An 18,345-nucleotide genomic window follows, 5' to 3' on the forward strand; every position below is an offset into this window, starting at 1 on the left:
GTGGGGAGTCGAGGTTAAGTGTCTCGCCTCTTCAATATCTCACATCAGTCACAGAATGACAGGAAGATGAGCCAATACTAAATCTACTACCCCTATAGAAGGAAGAGAGTAGGCAGATCCAAACATTCAGGAACATTCATTAACAACATCTAAAGACCAGTAATCCTTCGGTGTTTAACACAGCAAGCCACACAATTACGAGCGCTGATCACGATCGCTAATTAAAAAAAACCACCCATCCCATGACCGGACAGCTTCTCCTACCCAAACTGTCCCGCCCAGCGCCAGTGAAAGTGGATCCTCTAACATGAAGGAGAGAAGTCACCTAAACTACAATTTTCTAACTTTCCTCCTTCACATTCATATGATTAAGCCTAAAATAAATTGAATTAATTTGTAAATTACAAATCTACTGTATACATTTACAAAAATTACATACAAACAAAATTATGATGCAATAAAATCAATTTACATAAACAGTAACCACGTACATGACCTGCTACAGTAGATAAATACATTATTCGCTAAAATGATTCTAACTTTCCTTCTTTGTTTTGCACTAGATTGTACTGTAGCTTAATGGTAGAGGATCCACTTCCAGCGCGAGTTATCCATCCACGCCTCCTCCTCCCGCCCCGCGCCCCGCCACCGCTGGGAGCGGGTTCCGCCGCTGCGCCCCGCTGGCCCTCCTCTCCCTCCCCGCCACCGCTCCCCAGCGGGTGCCGCCGCTGCGCCCCGCCACCGCTAGGGGGCGGGTGCCGCCGGTCTGCTGCTGCTTCCACCCGGCCCTTCCTCCTCTTTGTCTACGCCAAGAATTCGATTACCATGGATCAACACGTTCGTGCGGCTGTTTATTCGCTCAAGGGGCAGACGGAGCAGGGCGGAGTGGCTCTCGCTCCAGGGGCGAGCAGCAGAGCGTCCTGGAGACGTACAATCCTGTCAGCGGGAGGATCTACGCCGTCCTCATTGTTCTTGGTGCTTCTCTGGCGCTCAGATTGGTGTCGCTTGCTGTGCTACATCGTCGGCCAGAAAAACAAGTCTGGTCCATCCGGAGAGCAGCACAAGGTGCGCATACAACTTGTTATGCATTTTTCTGGTCTGTAGATGTACATTGATTCTGATCTGATGGTGCTATTTTTCGTGTTGTTTCTGTTCTTCACTGGCAGTCAGTGGTCTAAACTGTTTGGGATTCAGCAAAGGGATAGCTACATACTGGCTGGTACAGAACATTTGGGGACACTTGGAATCCCTTATCGGTACTTCGTTTTCGTTTGACGCAGCCCTATTAGAAAATATAATTGTTATGTCCTGTTGTGTCATAGTGGTTTGTGTATAACCAGAATTCAGAATTAACTCAAGTTGACAAGTGCGAGTGCCTGCGATATTCTCAGGTTGCAGCTTCTCGAATGCTGAATGTTTAGTCTCTTCAGACTCCAGATTGCCACCACTTGGACAAAGTCGAGCCAGCGGCCGTCCCCCACGACCATGACGGCCACCTCGGTCCTCTCCCCCTCCTCTTTTGACTGCCGGTAATTTTGCCGATGCTTCCTGGCTTCAATTACCAGTTTAAATATGCAAATATTCACCTCCTTGTGCAATTCAGGTCCGTTTAAATTATACTTCCATGGTTTAAAATCTGGATAAAATTACTATAGCAGTACTCTGATTCGCTCTGTAGCTTCTCTTTGGCACTTGGAACAAAGGAATAGAAATTGGTTGTTGAGGTAAGGTAATTAAGAAAAAAAATCCCCATTGTTTTTTGTTTGTCTGATTGTGGTTATAGTCTATTTTAAGCCCATATATTTTTCTGTTGTTGTGAATTGTACTCACCTGCATGTAGAAATAGTAAGATAAAATTGTTTCACTTTTGAGTATATACTAAAGTTCAGGATATTGGGAAGCTTTCTCACATCATGCAAGGATATAAAACCTAGAAAAATTCAGACAGTAGTAAAGCCATCACACAACGTCTCCTAGGAGCATCTCAAATGTCCTTCGAGAAACTTAATATAAGCAGGTTAACTGAAGTGAATTTTCGTCTCTTTGCTTTGCATCACTTTCATGAAGCCTTCGGTACCCTAAATCTTTACAAGGAAGCTAGGCCAGTGTATTTTTGTAATGATATTTAGTTCTATAGGCAACCTGCTTGCATAGTATATTATAACCTCTTCTTAACTTGCCTTTAATAACAAACATGATGGTACACAAATTAGTTTTAGGATGATACTACTAAGATGAATCTTTCCAGGTGTACCGTGGAAACAAATAATCTTATGCCATTTTAATTTATTGAATACTGCAGACGTACAAATATTCATTCACGAGAGTGCACCAAGAACAATTGTTTTGGACTTTTTGAAGTTAAATTCTGTGACTTTGTACATAAATGCTTAGGTACATTACAACGTAGAATTTCATAAGTATAATTTTTAAAACTTCAAGTAGAAATTCATTTGTACTTTTTTTTTGCCTTTTATGATTGAACTATTTTTCTATTTATACGTGAATTTTCACGTGCAAGCTTACTAATTTGCTTAAGTTCAGTAAGTAAGTGTTGGTCGACAGGCTATGTTCTGACGTTGTATGTTCAAGATTTATAATAAGTAAATATTAGATGAAGCAACTTGGGGCAAGCTTAAAATCATGTCTAATAGATATCTTTTCTTGCTACATCTGTAGCAAGATTTTCAAGTTGTTAGCCATGCAAAAAGTAAGCTAGATTTTCAAGTTGCTTGTGTGCAGTACTCTGGTTTTCAGGTTTAATTCTTCTTACATGTATCCGCTGTTGTATTTAAAAAAGGATCCAGATCGATGACTTCATATGATATTTTCCTGCATTTTTGTTTATTGTTTATGTACATAAAAAAGGAAATTTTCCTGCAACTGCAACCACATAATCCGTAGTTTGTTGGTTTGTTTCTAATAATAATATGTGTGATCTTTTTCCTTTGAAGTTCGAACCTTTTGATTTTAGGGATGCCATTTATAAAGATAAAGAAAAATATTTCCAGAGTTTTTAAAATTGTTCAAATTGTAAAGGTCGTTCAGATTTGAAAAGGAATATAGAAGCTGGTAGGAGCATAGAAGCAAGCGAGCGAATGAACGGAAGAGCCAGCGAGCGAAGGGATGTTATTGGGCCAGGCCCAATCGGGTCTTCCTTCAGGCGGCATCTCGGACACGCGCCGCTGAAGGCGGCATCTAGGAGCTCCCTACTGTTCAGCTCGGGGCAGTGGCTGTCAGTCCCCTTGCGGGCCATTGTTTTCGTGGGTCGCGTGTGGCTTCCGCCTGCGATACAGTGTCTTTCCTATTTATTCGGTTGTTTATGAACCGTATCTTTTCTATTTACTAGGTAACTGCCCGTGCGTAGCCACGGGAAAGTAGATATAGCTTAAACGGCATATATACACCATGACCCTTGATTCATGTGTAAGCTTAACTCCCAGTACCACACGTCAAAATGCATGTTGTCTCTTCTCCAACTACACCCACCTTTCCAGCTCCGCGTCACCTCCCACCAACCTGAGGCGTTCCTGGTCCACTTCGACCTGCCGGCGCACCGCGATGACGCCGTGCGGAGGGGCTCCATCAAGGTGGACGTCTTCAAGTTCTTCATCCGTGCTTGGCACGAAGACGACCACGCAGCTATCATGAGCTTGCCGCTGCACGTCCGTATCGTCGTTGAAGGCCTCCCGATGCAGTTCTGGTCCTTGGAGGGGGCGGACGAGGCGTTCGGCGACTTCGGCCGCATCGACCGCCTTGACAGCCGGACCCTGGAGCGAGGCCACACCAAGACCTTCGCCTGCTGGCTCTGGACATGGAACGTCGCGCACATCCCCACCACGCGGGCGCTCTGGGTGCTCAAGAGGGGAGCGGGCCGCGTCGACGAGATCATCGGCTACTCCCCTCCTGATCGTCGCATCCCTCCTCCGCCGGGCGTCCGCCGCTACGACATGCTCATCCACGTGGATCGGATGGAGGACTGGACCCCGCTCTCGCCGCGCTCCTCGCACTCGGGACAGAGCGGGATTCCTTCCTCCTCCGACGATGACGACGACCGCCCCTTTCCACGGACCGAGCCTGGCTCCTGGGCTGCTGGCGTCGAGGACGGCCAGGCCCCGGGGAGGAGGGCGGCTCCGAGGGCGCCGGCTTCCGGATGCAGGGGCGGGCCTCGGGTCGACGATCGCCGCGACCAAGACCGCGACGACGAGCAAGGTGGGCTGCGGCGCACCTGGAAGGACGCGTTTCTGGGCAACTCTTGCCACGCCAAGGGCAAGGCCACTGACGTCGTCGAGGCCGCTCCCCGGCCACGCAACAAGGCTCCCTCTGATCGTCGCCATGAAGACCAAACCAAGGACAAAGTCAAGCACAAGAAGGCAAAGGAGGGCTCTGTTCTCAGGGCCACTCCCCCGCTCCCACTCCGACCGCGCGAGCCCGCACGCCAGAGCGCCTCCGAGCCTGACCCGGTGGCCCAGTTTTTCTCCTTCCCTGGCGGGCGCACCCTCTCCCCTCCGCCTCGTACAGACGTCATGCAGCTGGAGATCAAGAACGCCATGCGCGACGCGCTTACTTCCCCGCTGGCCTTTGAAGATGGCGGCCGCTCGCCGCCCCACGCTTCGACGCGCCGTGGGGCCGTGGACGGCTTCCCGGAGGACGACATTCTGCCATGCATCGCCGACCTCGATGCCCCTCTCAGCAGCCCTTGCATCTCCACCCCGGCTCCTGCTGCTGTGGGTTTTCAAGTCGCCGCCATAACCCAGAAGGTTGACTGCCTCCACATCGATGCTGGGTAAGGGAGCACCAGTCAGGCGGGCGGTTCGCCGCGTCTGTTCAGCCCCTCTCCGACGACCATCCTCGACGCCCCGCCCGCTCCGCCCGTCCGGCCACGCTCTTCAGCCCCTCCGAAAGTGCGGGCCACTTCTGCTCCTTCTCGCCGGAGCGCGCGTCAGGCCGCGTCCGGCTGCACTGTGCCGGTGGCTCAGCGCGCGGCGCTGCGCCTCGTCCAGGAGCTCGGTGGCCTCGGCCCAAAGGATCGGATGACTCCGGCGGCGGCGGCGGCTCTGCTCAAGCGCTTCGAGGAGCCTCTGTCCCGTAGCGACATCAAGGCGATCGCTAAGCTCACCGGCCTGGACAGTAAGGCCCTGGAAATCGCGGCCGGGATGGCCGGCGCGGACGCTGAGGATGTAGTTTGATCATGTTAGTTTTAGCTACTAGTCTTCGTCGACGACTGGTCTTAAACCAGTTCGAGTTAGGATTAGTCTTCATGTGTAGTCTTCGGTTAGCAGGATCAGTTTGTAGTCATCACCGGGATTTTGGGTCTATTGGAGGCCGGCAGTGCCCCCTGGATAGATGTAATGTGTGTTGTAACCCCTCTGTTTTATATGTTAGTCGACGAAGCGAACACCACTGTCTCCATGTTTGACACAAATTACAGGATCATGTCGTGGAACGTTAGGGGCCTGAACGCACCGGCTAGACGATCTGCAGTTAGAGAGGTGGCGCAGGCAAATAAGATTTCAATCCTAAACCTTCAAGAAACTAAATTGGAGACATGGACTCCTGACATGGCTCGCGACGTTGGGGGAAATCTTCTGCAGAGCTGCGTCGTGCTTCCGGCAATGGGCACGAGAGGGGGCGCGGCAATTTTCTGGGACAAGCAGACAGTCGAGATCACGGATCAGATCATCGCTAGTTTCTCCATCACGGCAAGGGTGAAGATCATTAGTACAGGCTGCTCGTTTTGGATGACTACGGTCTACGGCCCGACGGACGACCAACAGAAAGCCAACTTTCTGTCGGAACTGGCTGCGGTTGCGCCGCCTGCAACAGAGCCATGGATGCTGAATGGCGATTTCAACATGATATACCAAGCTAGAGACAAAAACAACTTCAACATCAACAGAAGGATGATGGGCCGTTTCCGCAGAGCAATTGACCTCGACGGGGTGAAAGAGTTCAAATGCAAAAACAGGAGATTTACGTGGAGCAGTGAGAGGGAGGACCCAACTCTTTGCAGTATCGACAAAGTTTTCTGTAACCTGGCATGGGAGGATATGCACCCAAGTTTCGTCCTCATGGCGGCTTCCACTTCGTTCTCTGATCATTGCTCTCTGGTGCTGGCTAATGGAGTTAGGCCTGTCACCAAGGCAAGGTTCAGATTTGAGAACTTTTGGACAGTTTTCCCTCACTTCCAGGAGACAGTGCAGCACGCATGGGAGAGGCCTGTCCGCCACGACTGCCCGTTCGTCAGGATGAAGAAGATGGAATGAGTAGCGGTGGATCTAAAGGTTTGGAGCAAAAGCTTGTTTGGGGGTGCAAAACTTCAATTCCACATTGCAAACGAGGTTATCATGAGGCTCGACGTGGCGCAGGAGGCCAGACCGCTGTCAACTGATGAGCTTCACCTGAGGAAGCAGCTTAAACTGAAGGTTCTCGGGCTGGCAGCAATTGAAAGGGCTCGCAAGAAGCAGGCCTCCAGGATTTCTTGGCTCCGCGCAGGAGATGCCAACTCAAAGTTCTTCCATGCCCGCCTCCTCTCGCGTCGTAGAAAAAATTACATCCACTCCATCAAAAAGGGCGACGCCATTGTCACGGAGCCGCGAGAGAAAGCTCAGCTGGCCTTCGATCACTTCGCCCGCGGCCTTGGCGAATCCCTGCAACGGAGCTGCACGCTTAACTGGGACCTGCTTCAGCTACCAGCCGTCGACCTGCAAGGCATTGATCTACCTTTCTCTGAGCAAGAAATCTGGGCTGCCATCAAGGCATCTCCGACTGAAAAAGCTCTCGGGCCGGATGGTTACACCGGCAAGTTCTTCAGATCATGTTGGCACATTATCAAACAAGATATCATGGCGGTTTTCCAAAAGTTCTACAACCTAGCGGGTGACAACTTTGCTGATCTGAACACTGCCTTCATTGCCTTGCTACCAAAGAAGGATGGAGCAACAGAGATGGGCCACTTCCGACCGATCAGCCTCATTCATTCCATTGCTAAGCTGATTGCAAAAGTGCTGTCCATGAGGCTGGCGTCTCGACTACAAGACCTGATTTCCCCTGCACAAATGGCGTTCCAGAAGGGAAAATGCTTGCATGAAAGCTACCAATACGTGCAGGGCTATGTCAGGGCGCTCCATCGGCAGAAAAAAGGGCCCTTCTGTTCAAGCTGGATATTGCAAAAGCTTTCGATTCTATCTCCTGGGCTTATCTCCTGGAGCTTATGCAAAAGCTGGGTTTTCCCCCGAGATGGCGTGATTGGATTGCGCTAATGCTATCGTCGGCCTCTTCTTCGGTGCTGCTAAACGGGGAGCCGGGCGATCACTTCTGGCACATGCAAGGATTAAGACAGGGCGACCCCCTCTCCCCTCTGCTCTTCATCATCGCAATTGACCCGCTCCACCATCTGCTTGCTGCTGCGTCCGATCTTGGGGTCCTGGCGCCTCTGCCGGGCCGCGGTCCAAGCTTGCGGGTTAGCTTATACGCCGATGACGCAGTTATCTTCGCAAATCCATCTGCTCAGGAGGTGGGCAAGTTGCTTGATCTGTTGGACAGTTTTGGACAAGCCACCGGACTGAAACTGAATCAAAGAAAATCATCAGTTGTTGCAATCTGCTGTGAAGATCTGAATGTGCCGGATTTGCTACAGGGTTTTGGTGGACAGATTGTCAGTTTCCCGATAACTTACCTGGGGCTCCCAATCTCGCCAACTCGCCTCAGAATGGCGCATTTCCAATTCCTGATCGATAGATTGAAAGCACGGCTGGCCGGCTGGAAGGGCAAGCTCCTTAATATAGCTGGGAGAAGAGTCCTCGTCAGATGCGTCCTCTCTGCCCTACCAACTTTTGCGATGACTGCACTGAAGATACCAAAGAATATCCTGAAGGAAATGGACAAATCGCGAAAACGCTTCCTATGGGCACAAGACGATGAGCTCTCTGGTGGAAAGTGCAAGGTCTCCTGGGAAAAGGTTTGCTCCCCTCTAGACTGTGGAGGCCTTGGTTTACTGGACCTGCACAAATTCAACCGTGCGCTGAGATTGCGATGGCAGTGGCTCGCATGGGCGCGGCCGGATAAGCCTTGGGTTGCCGTGACCCCTACTCCTGACGATCATGAAAGGGCTATGTTCGGCAAAGCGACATCAATCCATGTTGGCAATGGAAACAAGACCAACTTCTGGAAAGATAGCTGGATCGGTGACGAGCCACTGTCCACAGCCTTCCCTGCTCTGTTCAGTCATGCGAGGCGCAAAAACAGGTCGGTTCGGGTGGCTCTAGCCAATGATCAGTGGATTTCAGATTAAGGGCTCTGTTCGGCAAAGCGACATCAATCCATGTTGGCAATGGAAACAAGACCAACTTCTGGAAAGATAGCTGGATCGGTGACGACCCACTGTCCACAGCCTTCCCTGCTCTGTTCAGTCACGCGAGGCGCAAAAACAGGTCGGTTCGGGTGGCTCTAGCCAATGATCAGTGGATTTCAGATTTGCAACATGGAGATACTGCCGCAATAGCACCTCAGTTTCTACAGATGTGGCAGCTCATTGACGTCGCACGCATTACCATGGCTCCTGACCAAGAAGATGAAATCACTTGGAAGCTCACTCGCGAAGGTACATAGAGACCGCCTGTGGTGCAATGACAGATTGCAGAGAAGAGGCTGGCCCAATGGCTATTTCTGCCCTCTGTGCACCAGAAATTTGGAAACATCTACCCATCTGATTTGGGGCTGCAGCTTCTCGCAACAGGTTTGGGGGAAATGTGCCAGATGGTCGGGCTGCTCTTCGCTCGCACCAGACACGAGGTCTCCGCTCAGCTAGGCTCAGACTTGCCAACTCCTCATCAACAAGACTGCTACCGCAAACAGGCGTGGAATCAAAACTCTGATCATCATGATCGCCTGGGAATTATGGAGGGAAAGAAACCACTGCGTTTTCCGGGCAAAAACACCTCGGGTGGAAGATGTCATCGCGGCGATTAGGACCAATATCGAGCAATGGAGATTGGCCGGAGCCAAATTCATAGAGCCTCCCTTCGGGGACACAATTAGTGAAAATTAGCCTAATCAGAGGGGAGATAGCTGTACTTTTCTAATTTCATCCACTTGATCACTTGATCTACATGTTTCCACTGCTTTCTGCTAAATCAATGAAGCCGGTGATTTGCCGGGTCTTTCAAAAAAAAAACTTTTGGCTCACCACAAATGAAATCGCCATCATCGGTTGTACTCACACAGATATTGTCCATAATAATATTCTTCCTAAGTCACATATATGGCCACAATGAATATTATTGGTTATGCACAAGCATGGACTCATCTTGTTCTTTTCTTTATATTAATCACCAAACCAGCCTTTTCAATTATCAACAAACTAACCCTTGTACTGGACACAACATTCAAATACATAACACACTGATAGACTAAATATTTTTTTAATGATGAAAGCAATGGAAAGTGGCGTTGGATGACAAGTGGAAAAACAAGAAACTTATGAAAACAAGTAACCAACTTTCATTCCCATGGTAGAGAAAATGTGCATCGCCACATGCTGCATGTTTGCGGACATGCTAGGTTCAACAATGGCCATTTTCTCTTCTTTACCATAACAATCTCCCTCTTTTCCTCTGTCGGACATAATTTCTATGTTACAATTACATGCAACTCATACAATATTCTTCATGTTACATTCATCAAGGGGCGCTTCTCCTTGGCAGCGCCATGACCTTCCTTGTTCACGGTGCTCTGGCCTCTTCTCCTCGAGGAGGATGGTGGCCTCGCGACACGGTGTGAGCGGGATCTGGTACCCTAGCTGGCGGGCACAAGATCATGGGATAAATGAGAGGAAATCGGGAAAGAAATAAAGAGATTTTATGGGCAAAAAAAAATCTAGACAAAAAAGGAAGGAAATAAACCAAGATTGATCCTTTTATAAGGCAAGGAAGGAAGAGATCTTATGACGTGAATTGATTGCATATGCATTTCCTAAGAAGAGATTGATTACCATACATTACGAGAATTGATAGGTTGATACGAGGTAGTATCTTTTCTATTTATTCGGTTGTTTATAGGTTGATGATACGAGGTAGTAAGATATCTTCCTTGCATGGTAGCCAAGGCTCACGGTACACGTGATATATACCGTATGTGCTGATCGCCTCCTCCCTCATCTCTCTCGCTTGCAATCTCTCTCCTGCCAGGATTGCAAACCCTATCATGTGAACATCTCATCGATCCTCATGCCCGCAGATCGATATTTTCTAATGCCCCGCGCTAAACTTTTTCTTGGTTTGTTGTTGCCAAGGGACGGGAGTGGTACCGGCAATGGAGACGACGGCGGCTGGTCGATGCGGCCGATGGATGCGGAGCAGCTTCGGGAGTGCGGGCACCGGATGGTGGATTTCATCGCCGACTACTACAAATCCATCGAGACATTTTCCGTCCTCAGTCAAGTCCAGGCACGGTCACTCTTGACTCTTCTCCAAATCCTGCAATACGAACTTGCAATTTTTTTCAAACTTGTTTTTTTAACCTGGGAGTTTGCTCAGATGCTGCTTCTGCAACATTATCTCCTTGTTAATATGACTTGTTCGCCCATTGACCCAGCCACTAGTTTAATCCATTCTATAAATAATTCTCTGGTACTTCGGTCGCCTATATACATATATAATCTAAACTAAATTCTTCGGTAACATTTGATATGAAGCAGCTCAACATAGGATCGGTAACATTTGGTCACGGTATGATTCCCTTCCTGGATATCTTGAGAAAATATGGTTAAGCTGCAGTGGCGGGGAGGACCCGTATCTGATACGCCTGATATATCACTTTTTTTTTGGGGGTGATATATCACTTTTCAGAAGCATCTGTTCATCATAGCCACTATGTACAAGGACTTGGAACATCATTTTCCTTCTCTCTTTATTTTAAGGGATACAAAACTGTGCATCCGTCATGTTGTGAAATGGTGATGTTACCATTAAAGAACTAAGAAAACAGTCAAACATACTACTCGTTCGTCTACAGAAGATGGATTGTGTTAAGTACTATATTTAGCACTCTAATAAGATTGGTGCATTGATCGGGTGTTTTCGTTGCAGCCAGGATATCTAAATGAACTTCTTCCAGATTTAGCTCCAAACCGACCTGACACTTTGGAAGTTTGGATGCCCTTTTTGATGGTGATCTTCCTTCTAGTGCACTTTCAAGTGACATTGGAATTTACGTTTTATCAATTGCAATCCATAAACTATGCTTAACCAATCCTAAATTTTATTCATAAAACTTTTCTGATGTCCAGATATACGAGAGAAGGCGAACCCTATCCCTCCCGCACCGCCACCCGCGAGGCGGCCGGGGAGGGCGCCCCGATCTCCTCCGCTCGGCCCCCTCTCCCTCCCTACTCCCCCTCGCCGCCGCTGGAGGGCACGGCCGGGCGAAGCCCGGTCTGCGCAGGCGGCGGCGGGGCTTCCTTCGTCCCCTCGCGCGGGTGGTCAGGCGCGGGCCAGATCCGCCGGGCTTGGGCGCCGGACTGGTTGGCGGGTGCGGCGGCACGGCGTGCTGCGGAGTGGTCGGCGACGAGCTCCTGGCGGCGGTGCGGCGGGCGTCATGGTGGTGGTTCTCGCCTCTTGGCACGCGGGGCTGACTCCGGGGCGGCGGCGCGGGCATGGTTCCTGTGAGCGCGGCCTCGGCCTCCCCTGCTCGGCCGGTGGGTCTCGGTGGGGGGGGGGGGGGGGCTTCTCCCTGCGGAGATCTGGCTTGCGGGATCTTCCAGATCCCGGCAAGGATGGTGGCGACCCGTGCACGAGAGATGGAGGTCTTCGATCAGATCTGGGTGAAAACCTGCTATTGGCTATTGCCCAGGCCGGCGATGGCGACGCTGTCTGCGTCGTTCCCTTCCTGAAGGCATCGTCGTGGAGAAGTTCAAGGCCACTCTCTGCTACCTCCGGGGGAAACCCTAGATCAGTAGATTGGATGACGGCGGCTCTCTGGTGTCGTTTTCCCCCCTGGGGGCGTCATTCTTGGAGGTGCACACGGGCTCGAGGGACTAGAGGACGGCGACTTTGGTGGAGCGGTGCTTCATCTTTCACATTGATGGTGGCGGATCTCGGCGGCATGGTGCTGTGGAGACTCGGCGTCTGATGCGCGGAGATGGACTCGTGCAGGAGGAGGAAGCTGTCTGGCGTCATGGGGACGTCGATGGCAGAGTGGCCAGACAAGGTAGAAGCCTCAATATGATCTGAAGACGGACCTGTGGAAGATGGCGGCGACGACACACGAGTGCGTCTGACCGTTTTGTGCCCCAGACCCGGTATGTGGCTCGGCTGGGGCTTCCGAATGAGTTTCGGCTTCCGGCTTTTGATGTTAGGCTTAGGTGAGTGGTTTGGGTAGTGGCCCAGCTAGCACCCCCTCATCATATTGGATAGGAGTAGCGGCATATGTTGCCAAGATGGTGGATTCAGACACATTGTTGTAATACTTTGTACGGTCCTCGAGAATAATCAATAAAGTGGCCGTATGCATCTCCCAGTTGCAGAGGCCGGGGGTCATCCTCCTTTTCTAAAAAAAAAGATATACGAGAGAAGATAGTACCGGGAGTAACTCACTGGCAAAGTCCAAATTATTTTGCTTACTATCCCTCAAATAGTAGCACTGCTGGATTCCTGGGGGAGATGCTTAGTGCTGCCTTTAACATCGTTGGCTTCAGTTGGATAACCTCTCCTGCTGCAACCGAGTTAGAGGTTATAGTCTTAGACTGGTTTGCAAAAATGCTTAAGCTTCCAAGCCAGTTTCTATCATCTGGTAAGGCTGCAACCATATTTTTTAGTTTGATGCACAAACTATTTGTTGATCACAACATATATTTTTGCAATTCTGTTCTTTATATGTAGTGCCTTTTAATTAATTTGCATCTCTAGATATGATATAAATGATAAGGTTACGATTAACAAACACTATGTGGAACATCACTTACTTGGCTATTCAATTACTTTTTTATCGTGTATTTCCATTCTTTATTTATTAAGGTAACGTTTCTTGTTTCCTTCTTGACATATTGATCGTTTTGTCTAGTTTAACATTACTACGTAGAATACCGAACTACTTTTTACAGCTGCTCCATAAAAATGTGGTCATTTCTTACTTTCTTGCAGGCTCCAATGCAAGATACTAACTATAATTTTCAATCATATTGTGCTATAAAAACACAAAAATCCAGCGACATTATTTCCACAATCAGTTATATGCTTTTTCACACAGCCATACTTTTGAATAGCTGATGGTATGCACCCTAGGACAATCTACATTATTGAGCGGTTGTAATACTTATCAAGATGTACCGTTAATTTACCCGCAAAAAAATGTACAATTAATTAGCAATCGCATAACTATGTAGGATTATCAATATTGCCAAAATGGTGGTCCTATGTAGGATTATTTTCATGTTCGTGGATCTTATAATCATGAATAGGATCTGACCTAAAAACAATTATGGCTCCAGAGATCGTATGGTCCGAACCATGGAACTTGAGTTATATGCTACCAAGCTGTTATTGTCCTATATGTCGATCGGAATCGGAATAGTTTCATAGGGTTCTATGATCATGTGATACAGACTGTGATTTGGACTATCCTTGATCCGAGACATCTATTTATAGATTCTTCTATAGTAGAATGGTACATAGAGCTGCTATCTTTTGATATAGAATGTGCATAGTGTCCTTAGCTAAAGTCACTGAGTTTCTCTACTGCGTCCCTCTTTACAGCGGTTGGTGGAGGAGTAATCCAGGGTAGTGCCAGTGAAGCTGTCCTTGTTGTACTATTGGCTGCACGAGATAGAACCTTAGAAATGCACGGGAAAAAATCCCTTGAAAAATTAGTAGTTTATGCATCTGATCAGACACATTCTGCTCTGCAAAAGGCATGCCAGGTATGCATATGTAATACAACTCAAGTCTCACTAGAATGATTTCTAGTTATCTTTTGTTATGAAATATGAATAAATTACCAGACTTTGTCGGTTCTTTGGATTTGATGTTATTCAAGGAATGACAATGAAGCAGTTAGATAATGTGAATTATGTTCTTGTACCTTTTTTATCTGTTTTTCCTAAGATATAATTCTTCTTTTTATAGATTGCATGAATTTTCCCAGAGAACTTCAGAGTTGTGAAGGCTGACTACAGTAATAGTTACGCTGTTGCACCTGAAGCAGTTAGTGAAGCCATTTCCGTTGATTTGTCATCTGGGTTGATACCATTCTTCATCTGTGCAACAGTAAGCAATAAGCTGTGATTTCTTTGTATGCAAGCTTCTTAGGTTAATGAAAACTTGGGGGAATTTCAACATTTAAGTCTTGACATGATTTACTATACTTTAAATAAATAACTTTGAGTCAGTATACTGAAAGTTCAGAAAATATCTTCTGCAAGTTCACAATTTTGATACTAGTCTGTCTTCCGACTATCTTTGTGCAAAATTACGGGAGCTACATTTATGTATTAAAAAATTTCAGTCGTGTGTTGTCTTGAATTATTCCGTTCTTGATTCTTGTGTACTAGCGCATGGTACAGTCTGTGTGTGCGGGGGATTTGTGTTGGGGATGGGGGCAATTTATGATCATGGAGAAATTACGTGAAAATGACCCTCAGAAGTTGTAAATTCCGTGAGAATATGTCGTATAAGTTTGAAGTAATCTCAATAATTTTTAGCTCTACTACAATGCATGTTCTACATCCATGCAAATTTCATGATTAATTCAATCCCATTTAAAAGATAAAAAATGCTTAGTACTAGTGTCATGGTACAGTCATTACATAGTTGTCTTCTCTGTATCTTGTAAATAAGATTGAATTCGATCCTTGCATTCTGCATTGGATATAGAAACATCCCCTTCCCTATTACTGTTGATTACGGGTCCGTTTGGGAGCTCAGTTTTTTTGAAGTATTCTGATAATACTTCGGTTTCTAAAAATATTGAAGTATCAAATACTTTAAAGCGTTTGGATCCAATAAATTCTGTGGTTTATAAACTGAAGTATTGTGCAAAACTGCAGTTTTTTTTGCCATACTCAAAACTTCACTCCCGACCACTTTTTTTCTATAAACTGAAGTATTGTATGAAATTGCAATATTCATTTGCCAGGCACTCCAATACTTCAGTTTTGGAATACCATAGTTTCAATAGAGCTGAGCTCCCAAACTAAGCCTACTTTTTTTTCGTGAAAACGCAAAAGCCTTGTGTTTCGATCCATTGATAGAAAAGAAGTTTTTGTACAAGTCCTAAAGAGGACCAACACCTCTCCATACAACTCGACCCAAAACCTAGTATAGGGGAGAAGTTGGCAAAGTCCTCGGGCCCCCGCGTCCGCCACTCATGAGCCTCAGCCTTCTATAGCATATTAGCCCTGAATTTGCAACTAGGCCATTTTCACGATATTTGTCGTTGTAGTGGATATGCAAACATCTGAGTGAAGGAGGGCAATATTATTATCCTGATGTAGATGATCAAGATCATGCTCTTGACTTGCGGGCATGAGGGTCTTGGCCATTGCCGAATCCTCCATAGAGCTTCCCTAATCTACTGCCATATTAGGCCACTACCTGTTCGATGACCCTGATCACCTGCTCATCTTTTGTTGTGGTTCTTTTTGGGTGAACGCGGTCAAACCAATTAATTTTAACGCACCAACCAGTAGAACCAAAAGCCCAGACTGATGGAGAAGTTTGGGAAATCCAAATATACTTAAACAGTAACATGATAAATGTTGCAGAAAGTAATTACTTAAATGGCATTCTCTTATTTTAATAGTTGTGCTTAGCTTTTTATCTACTCATTAGTACAATCTATATTTTTTCTCCATGTTTATCTTCTAAAGAATTTATTTGTTTCAGGTAGGCACAACATCTTCATCGGCCGTGGACCCCTTGCATAAATTAGGAAAGATAGCACAGGTGTTTGAGCCCGTTGCTTGTGATAATTAGGAAATTACCAATATTAGTATAATGAAATCCATCTATGTATTTAATGTTTTCTATTTATATATTTTCTAAAAGAATGTTGAACTTCTACCAGCTATGCATAGAACACTGTTTTGTTACTGCTAGTTGAAGACCTAATTATTATCTCCACTTTTGAGGAACAAGTCTGCGTTTTGATGGATAACTAATCCGTTAACAACGGTCCCCAGAAATTTTTAGATGGGACCAGAATTTCGAAGAGGAATTCTTTTTATATTACTAAATTTAGTTTATTTTTCGTATTTTAGTCCTAAGTAATGCAAATTTGTGGTAGAGCAAGAAATAAGTTTCGATCAATCTGTGGGATCTTTTACGGAGAATGCTTTTGGAATGTTGGTTCCACATTCCCATTGTTATTAGCTATATTATTTTGTATATTACTTGTGACAAATTATAGAAACATATATTTAAATATATTGATAAAAAATTGATCGATTGCTTATGTTTATTATTTTTGTTAGGCCCATGACATGTGGTTCCACATTGATGCTGCATATGCTGGAAGTGCTTGCATATGCCCAGAGTACCGACATCACCTTGATGGGGTAGAAGAAGCTGATTCATTCAATATGAATGCACACAAATGGTTTCTCACAAACTTCGACTGTTCCTTGTTATGGGTTAAGGTAAGCCATGTGATGATGTTCCAATTGGAGTACCATGTTTTACACATCTGGAATATTTATTTACTTGTATTTTCTACGCATATTACATTAATATTATGTCAATATTACCAAATGCACAAACTTACATGATGCATAATAAACAGGACAAGAGTTATCTCATAGAAGCATAAGGTTTTTGACAAGTTCGAACTTTTCAAAAGGTAGATTAATCCACTACCATGAACAATAATAAAATTATCACAAGAGAAAAATAGAGAAGGGAAGGATATATCGAAACCTTATTCTTAAGATACTCTGGATTTGTATAAACCTTATTCCTTGTTAAGTGTACTATTTATCTCTTGCATACAGTTTAGTACATAATATTTTGACAAGGAATGCAACATTAGATTAATACTTCAATAAATTATATCTAGTTTCTTCTTTGTAGAACTAATATTTACCTAACATTAAGTGTTAGCAATAAGCTTCGGTATTGCTATATAAATCACAAGTGGTAATAACGTGTGGTCAAATGATTTTAAAAATTCACCAAGGAACCAAAGTTTGCTTGTATCCCATGTGGTATTGGATGGCTTCACAGTGTGCCATCAAAAGAGATCTGAGCAGTTTGTGTTAGGTGGGCCTGCCCATTATTCAATATCATTGTTCCTATTAGAGAAATTGTAGCCTTTCTACTATATTTACTTTGCCTGCAATTGGAGGATCAATATATAGTTCATACACATATGTCTATTACAAAAAAAGAATCTTACAATTTAATGTTGCTCAACACCATATATCAATGTGTTAACGTCTAGCTTACCAAGTGCAGTCACTATGACAGTATGACTCGTCACATTGTTGTTCAGACTATATGCGGCAGTTCCTTGTATGACAATTGAATTGATTTCTCTTACCAAGTGGAGCTTTTATTTTAGATCACTCAAGCTATGGATGGTATTGAGGCTTTATGGCGTGGAAAACCTGCAGAGCTATATCAGAAAGCACATACAGTTGGCTAAACGGTTTGAACAACTTGTATTATCTGATTCAAGATTTGAGGTAACAGAGAAAATAAACCAGTTAGTACATCTATTTAAGGATACTATGGAACTCTATGTTCCTGTAGTTCAAAAGAACATCATGTTTTCTTCTTCCATTGGAAATCTCTATTTTATAGAGTTCTTATTTACTTCACTAATTTAGGTAGTAACTCCAAGGAACTTTTCCCTTGTGTGTTTCCGCCTTCTGCCCCCAACTTCGGAGGATGACAATGGCCGTAACCTTAACTACAGCCTAATGGATACCTGTAACTCAAGTGGAAAGATCTTCATATCACATACGGTTGGTTATTAGCAGATCCTTCAATGATCTCCATATGTATTCATGAAGCATAAATATCCACTGATTTCCTGTGTGGTACTTTTTTCTTCAACAGGTTCTTTCCGGAAAATTTGTCTTGAGATTTGCCGTTGGAGCACCACTGACCGAGGAGAAACATGTGGATGCTGCTTGGAAGCTTTTGCAAGATGAGGCCAGCAAGATAGATCTTAGGAAGTTCGTAGATTATAAATGCAGATGCTTATTGATTAAGCTCCACCATTTAGGCCTATTATCTTGATTAGCTTTTACAGTTGCTCATACAAACATTTTTGCAAGGTCCACATGAAGTCATAATAACAGTGATTACCGGCTTCATCGACCAAGGATTGTTAAAATAATATCAACCCCAT

The 18,345-nt window shown here is 45.7% G+C and overlaps 1 pseudogene; it reads left to right on the forward strand.

Moving 5' to 3' along the window:
- The first annotated feature begins 602 nt into the window (after positions 1-602).
- LOC123076440 (tryptophan decarboxylase 2-like) lies at positions 603-18,334 on the forward strand (annotated as a pseudogene).
- Positions 18,335-18,345: the final 11 nt, after the last annotated feature.

The sequence above is a fragment of the Triticum aestivum genome, chromosome 3D, assembly GCF_018294505.1.
Source record: "Triticum aestivum cultivar Chinese Spring chromosome 3D, IWGSC CS RefSeq v2.1, whole genome shotgun sequence".
In the NCBI taxonomy this organism is placed as follows: domain Eukaryota; kingdom Viridiplantae; phylum Streptophyta; class Magnoliopsida; order Poales; family Poaceae; genus Triticum; species Triticum aestivum.